The sequence below is a fragment of the Chlorocebus sabaeus genome, chromosome 8 (genome assembly GCF_047675955.1).
Source record: "Chlorocebus sabaeus isolate Y175 chromosome 8, mChlSab1.0.hap1, whole genome shotgun sequence".
In the NCBI taxonomy this organism is placed as follows: domain Eukaryota; kingdom Metazoa; phylum Chordata; class Mammalia; order Primates; family Cercopithecidae; genus Chlorocebus; species Chlorocebus sabaeus.
Window position 1 is genome coordinate 42,007,078 of NC_132911.1, and position 7,176 is coordinate 42,014,253.

At 47.7% G+C, this 7,176-nt stretch overlaps 1 protein-coding gene across 1 annotated transcript in view; it reads right to left on the reverse strand.

Moving 5' to 3' along the window:
- The window catches only part of PLAT (plasminogen activator, tissue type), a 32,243-nt gene extending 27,390 nt beyond the window's left edge, over positions 1-4,853 (reverse strand). Inside the window, exon 1 of the mRNA XM_007962322.3 lies at positions 4,697-4,853. The gene's annotated coding sequence lies outside the window, so the exon portion shown is untranslated. The remainder of the gene's footprint in view (positions 1-4,696) is intronic.
- Between the last annotated feature and the right edge of the window lie 2,323 nt (positions 4,854-7,176).

The window sequence follows — 7,176 nt, forward strand, 5'->3', positions numbered from 1 at the left end:
AGTCGTTGCTGGGTCTTGGCCATTGGTGTGTGCAATTCACAGTGGGGCAGCTGCTGCAGACACCCAGTCGTGTAACTTGTATAGGAAGAACAGCTGGCTAGCATTCCCTGGCAGTCATGATCAGCACCACAACTCAGGCAAAGTTGAGTTCAAAAATGTTTCTAAAACACTTGCTGTGTGCCCAGCACCTGTTTCATCCTCACTCTGTCACAGGTGTTATTTTTCAGTGGATCAAGAATTGGGTTTATCTGTCCCTCTATCCCATTCTACAGAAGTTTCCCAAATGGCATAAATAGAAAATATTTTTTGAATATATAATATGCAAAATATCACTAAGAGGGGCTGGGCACAGTGGCTCTTGCCTGCAATCCCAGCACTTTGTGAAGCCATGGCAAGAGGGTTGCTTGAGGCCAGGAGTTTGAGACCAGCCTGGGCAACAAAGCAAAACCCTGCTTCTACAAAAAAATTTTGTAATTAGCTGGATGTGGCAGTATGCACCTGTAGTCCTAGCTACTTGGGAGGCTGAGATGGAGGATCACTTGAGCCCAGGAGTTTGAAGGTTCAGTGACCTGTGATCACACTGCTGCACTCCAGCCTGGGTGATGGAGTCAGACCTTGTCTCTAAATATATATATACACACACACACATATACAAACACATATTGCTAAGAGAATGTGCTGTCTTTATATGTAAGTAGAAAACAGCCACTATCAGAAGACCATGTGGCTTGACTTAGGGTTGGAGCAGAGGGGATGAGCTTTAAATTTCTTTCTAGCTCTAATTTTCTTTGAGTCTAAATCATCCTCACTCTTTTACCTGGTTTGATGTGAGACCCACCATATGGTTTTGTGAGCTGGCTGACTAGGATGAGGTTTATAGCCTGACACTATGGACAGAAATTTTCTCCCGTATATACGAAAGAAATGGCCCCAAGAAGAATGAGCAGAATGCACTGGTCCCTCATTGTCCGTCCCAACAGTCTCGTCAAAGCAAAAGCGGAAGTCACTCAGAGAAAGTAAAAAATGTATTTTGAGACTGCAGAGGAGTAATGCCAAATAATCAAAGGAAAACCTGTCTGGGCGTGGTGGCTCACGCCTGTAATCCCAATACTTTGGGAGACCAAGGCAGGCAGATCACTTAGGGTCAGGTGTTCAAGACCAGCCTGGCCAACATGGTGAAAACTTAGCCCGGTGTGATGGCGGGCACCTGCAATCCTAGCTATTCAGGAGGCAGAGGCGGGAGAATCGCTTGAACCCAGGAGGCAGAGGCTGCGGTGAGCCAAGATCGTGCCACTGCACCCCAGCCTGGGTGACCAAGTGAGACTCTGTCTCAAAAAAAAAAGAAAAGAAACATTGGCCGGGCACGGTGGCTCATGCCTGTAATCCCAGCACTTTGGAGGAGGAGGGCATCACAAGGTCAGGAGTTTGAGACCAGCCTGATCAACATGGTGAAAACTCATCTCTACTAAAAATACAAAAATTAGCCGGGCGTGGTGGCATATGCCTGTAATCCCAGCTGCTCAGGAGGCTGAGGCAGGAAAATTGCTTGAACCATGGAGGTGGAGGTTGCAGTGAGCCGAGATCATGCCACTGCACTCCAACCTGGGCGACAGAGCAAGACTCCGTCTCAAAATAAATAAATAAATAAATAAAAATAAAAGGAAAACTTGGCATTTCAACTAAAAACCTAAAGTTGTCCTCACCACCAGATACTCAGTATCACAGAGAAGTAGAAGGATTTTGAATTCCAAGGCGAGCTACATTCACCACCATTGTTTATCAGCCATGTTGCCCCCTCAGCCGTAGGACTGAGAATAACCTTTACATACTCTTTGGAAATCCTGAAGCCAGCACTACTTTTTCCAAATGGAGGAACCCAGCAAAAGGCCCTCTTAGGCTGCTATAAAACCCCGTGACCAAAAAAACACCTGTTGGCAGAAGAGTAATAGGCCTCGCCTGAGCTACACAGTAAGTTTTCCCAAATGTGCTTTAGTCCTGGCTACTCACTTACCAAAAAGAAGAAAAAGAAAAACCAAAAAATAAAGAAAGAAAGAAAAAAAGAAAAGCCTTAGATAGTAAAGGTGGCTTCAAGTGACACTACCAAGGTATGAAAGGAAAATAAATCTCAAGACCCCCAAATCACTAAGCCAAAGGGAAAAGCCAAGCTGGGAACTGCATGAGGCAAACCTGCCTCCCATTTTATTCCTACATAAGACAGCTACAAAGATAAAAAGCTACATACCTCCCTCACAATTTACCCACAAGGAAACTCCTTGTGGACTTCAAGATCTGTACCCTAAAACAGTTCTGCTGAACTTCACCTTGGCAATGCAAATGGGTGCAGGACAAAGGACAGAACTCAAAGTCATCCCTCTGCTCACCTGAGACAAATACATATCTGATTGCTTCCTCTGCCCTATTGTTTTTGTAAAAATGAAGATTCAGGCCAGGCATGGTGGCTCATGCCTGTAATCCCAGCACTTCAGGAGGCCGAGGTGGGTGGATCACCTGAGGTCAGGAGTTCAAGACCAGTCTGGCCAACATGGTGAAACCCTGTCTCTACTAAAAATACAAAAATTAGCCAGGTGTGGTGGCAGGCGCCTGTAATCCCAGCTACTCAGGAGGCTGAGGCAGGAGAATCACTTAAACGTGGGAAGTGGAGGTTGCACTAGCCGGGATTACGCCATTGCACTCTAGCCTGGGCAACAAGAGTGAAACTCCGTCTCGGAAAAAAAAAAGTAGATTCACTGAGCCAACTAAGGCATAAGTGACTCTTCCTCTGCCCCCGCTCACATGTAAATTGTGTATTCAGTGAAAGGCTGACAAAGACGCAGAAGAATGACATCTTCTCTTCTCTACCTATGACCTGGAAGCTCCTACTTCCAGTTGTCCTGCCTTTCCAGACCGAACCGGTACACACTTTACACGCATTGATTGATGTCTCATGTCTCCCTGAAATGTATGAAACCAAGCCGCACCTTGGCCACCTTGGACACATGTCCTCAGGACCTCCGGAGGCTGTGTCACAAGTGTGTTCTTAACACTGGCAAAATAAACTTTCTAAATTGACAGACCTGTCTCAGTTACTTTTGGGTTGATAAAGGAATGCCTGGGCTGTTTGTTGAAATCCTTTGAAATCTACTGGCCACTGACTCTGCTCGGCAATGTCAGGCCCTGGGGGAAATCAAAGCCTCAGTGAACTCAAAAACCAACAAAGGGGAACTGCTATTCCCAGCTACTCCCTGGCTGCCTGGACTGTCCCAGGTCTGTGATGAAGCAGGGGGAGCCACACACACTGGGAGAATCTGATGCAAGCCATCGTGAAATAAACCGAGCTGGTCTTGGGGAGTTGGGCAGAGAAGGAGCACTTTGGAGACAGGGCAGCTTTCATTTGCTCCTGAGATTTTGATCTTGGGCTTTATCATTTGATCCAGAGCTTGGAGGCTGGTGTCTTTGAGAACATTTTAGGTGGAATAAATGGGTGGGCAGGATGGAGCTATTCATATCTCAATACTCACGGTGTCCCTGCCAGTGCTGGAGTCCGACTCTGCCTGCACAGGAAGCACGCACCCAGCAGCTCAAGCTGACCGTCGTGGATTGATTCTAGATCCCAGAATGAGTGTTCTTGCCACAGCAAGTACTGCTAGGAAGTCACCTTTGAGGGAACTCCACCTGACAATGGTATTTGCAGGACCGCTTCCTGGGATTGCAATGCACACACATACACACACACACGACATTTTTTCTGTCATCAAGCAGCTACAGGAGACCACCATATTATTCCCAATTGGCCGCCAAATGCATCCTTGTTACCACACTTCTTTGAGCTTGAGTTTGTCATTAGTTACCTGGGACCTAGGCATGTTTTCCTCTTCCCTCCCTCCCTTCCTCTCTCCCTCCCTGTGAGGTTAAGAAAATAAAGATAATAACAGTGAAAATCTAGAGAACCCCACAAGCTTCCTGCAGAGTGCTTTAGGAATAAAAGACATTGATGTTAGTTTTTCCCCCTGTAATTAAAATGTCCTTTAAGGAGGACTGCACGCTTGACTGATGCACCCTGGGCGAAAAGCCAGAGGGCCAAACTGACCTGTGGAGACTTGTGGGGGTGGCACCTAGGGAGGAGATCAGGGGCATTTCTCTACCCCACGGGGTAATGTGGGGCGCGAAAGCCACCTGCTTCCCTCTCCCAGCACCTAGCGAATAGTGCTCTGGAAGTAAGGCCCCTCTGCTCCATCCACAGCCTCAGTTCCTTCCTGGGGGTTCATCGGGGGAGAGAGGAAACTGGGGGACCCCAGAGGGTCCTCCCAGCTGTCACAGCCACGTGTCCCAAGGCAGTCGATTTTCCTTTTATTGCCTGCTCGTCTTGAGGTGCTCCCACAGCCTATTTGGGGCATTTCTGTATCGTTCTTTTCACCTTCCCCCTTACTCTGCCAGCAGAGGCTTCTCCAATGAATGCAAACTCCCTAGTCTCCCTTCCCCTGACTCCCTCTCACCTCCAAAACACTCCAGCCTATCCCAATCACATGCAAACGCAAACAGACATCTCCCCTCTGGAGCGGATTCTAGCGGGTCCTCTAGTTGCCTGAATTACAAAGTTGGTCCGTTGGTTAAAGCATTCCTTCACTGGCTCAGCTTGCTGGAAAGACTTTTAAGAGACAGAAGAGGAGACAGACCCCAACACAGAAACCTGACCTACCGCGGCTTGCTCCTTGCCTTTCCTCGCAGAGGTTTTCTCTCCAGCCCTGGACTCCTGTAGGATCTCAGCTCTGAGCTCCCTGAACAGCTCCAGCCTCCTTTAAGTTTCCAGGCAGGGGGTGGGGTCGGTGGCCCTGGCTGGGCGGGTTTCTGTGTGGCGGGAGGATGCTCAGTGGACAGAGCCATGAGGGAGCTGGGGCGGGCCTGTTTTTATAAAGCAGGGGGAGGAAGTTCACGGTGGAAGCAGCACAGCCCATCCTGGCTTCGGGCCAGGCTGATTATTCACAGCCCTGATGTCATCGAATCGCAGGAATTTGGAAGTGGGACGGAATCTTAAGATTCATCTTCCTTTAGAGTCTTAGTGTCCAAGACTTAAAAGGGACTTTCAGGACCCTGTGATGACAAGAAGTGTTTATAATTCTAAAGGCACCAGGCTGGGGCTGGGAGTGCGGTGTCTTCTGGAATCTGTGGCTGTAGCTCTGGCCTCTCAGGACATGAGAGGTTAAAAGGACTGGAGGATGCACCAGGATTGGAACACTTTGTGTGGTGGCGGGAGCTTAGGGGGGTAGCCACTGAGAAGGCAGGACTAGCCTCTGGCTCACCTGCGGTGGGAGGTGCCCCCATGGGGATTTGCTCCAGTAGGCATCTCAGGCCCAGCTCTGTAATTTTAGGGAGAATCTTTCTCTTCCCTGTAAAGTGCAGGGCTGCAGTAGGTGGCCTCTGGGGAGTTTCTGACTCTAGCATCCCCTCGAGTGGGCCCAGGGAATATACACAGGGCCTTGGGGCCAACATGCCTGAAATTCTATCAAAGCCATTAGCCCTTAAGCCCACAGAAGCCTTTCAGTGTTTGCTTGTAAAATGCCCCTGGAAATAGACAAGCCATTTCCCTTGCTGACACCTTTTCAGATGACTGATAAATAAAAGCCCTGTGGTGTAGGGGAAAGTCTTAGGTTTAAATCTGGCTGTGCCAGTAACTGGGGTATGACCTCAGTCAAGGTTTTCAACTATGCTGAGCTCTGGCTTTTGCATCTGCAGGTCACGTGAGGATCAGAGAGAAGCCATGCATGTCAGGTCCCTGGCACATCATGGGGCTCAGCAGGAGCATCTATCATCATTGGTTCATGTCTGGCTGAGACCAGACCTTTTAAAAATTAGAGAGAGGTGAAAGAAAGAATGCAGGGAGGGAAGAGAAGTTTGGCAGAGGAAATTGCGGGATGACCGACTATCCAGGAGAGGCCAGATTTCATACATTCTGATCCTAAATATACTCATATGTGTCAAACCATGAGTGCTGAGTTTGAAGTTGAAAGGCACCTAACTGCTTTTCACATTGCTTTCAAACTGCTTTTCCACATTTTTATCAAGCTGCAGCCCTGCTGATGGTCATTGTAGAAAAGGGGCACTGGGGGTGGGTCACCTGCTGAGCTTGGGAGGTAGACCTCCCATGAGCTGCAGCAACTGTGGGTCTGTCTGGTGGGCATGGGCTGCTTTGCTGCAATGTGGTCTAAGATGGTGAGGTGGTCTAAGATGGTGAGGTGGTCTAAGATGGTGAGGTGGTCTAAGATGATGAGGTGGTCTAAGAGGGTGAGGAGGGAGGCTTTTTGGGGGGTGGGACATTGTGGTTCAGCAGGGAGTGCTGGTCAGGAGGACTCCCATTTGAACTCTTGAGAGGATGGTTTTCCACTGAATGGTTGCACTTAAATACCGGAACCCGAACCTCTATGGAAAACAACATGGAGATTTCCCAAGTAACTAAAAATAGGACATCCATTTGACCCAGCAATCCCACTACTGAGTATCTATTTAAAAAAAAAAAAAAAAAAAGAATTCATTACATCAAAAAGACATCTGCACTCATGTGTTTATCACACACAATTCATAACAGCACAATTCACAATAGCAAAGGCACAGAATCAACCTAAGTGTCCATCAATGGAGGACTGGATAAAGAAAATGCACATATACACCAAGGAATATGACAAAGCCATGAAAAACAATAAAGTCTGTCTTTTGGAGCAACATGGATGAAACTGGAGGCCATTATCCTAACTGAAATAACTCAGGAACAGAAAGTGAACAACCACATGCATTCACTTATAAATAGGGGCTAAACAATAGGAGACTGAGAGGAGAGGGTTTGCAGATCATTAGCCGGGGCCCTGAGCTTTGCTGAAATATACCCGAATGATTAAGACCCAGTAATACCCTACAGCCCTAGAAACTGGGATATCTGTGTTCCTTCTGAATTGAGATCGGTTTCTCTTGGACAGATTCTGGGGAAGCCTGAGAATGCAGAAGTAGGAGTGGGCAGGCTGATAAGGTGACAGTGGGAGGCTTGATTTTAGTCAAGGGATCACTTCGAGGAAAAGAAAAGAATAGAAAAAAGGGAAATAAATCTTGGTGACCTCACATCCTGGGAACATTTTGTCAAAGTCCTTCGTTTTCAAAACAGAGAAATAAATCCAGGCCTAGATAACACAG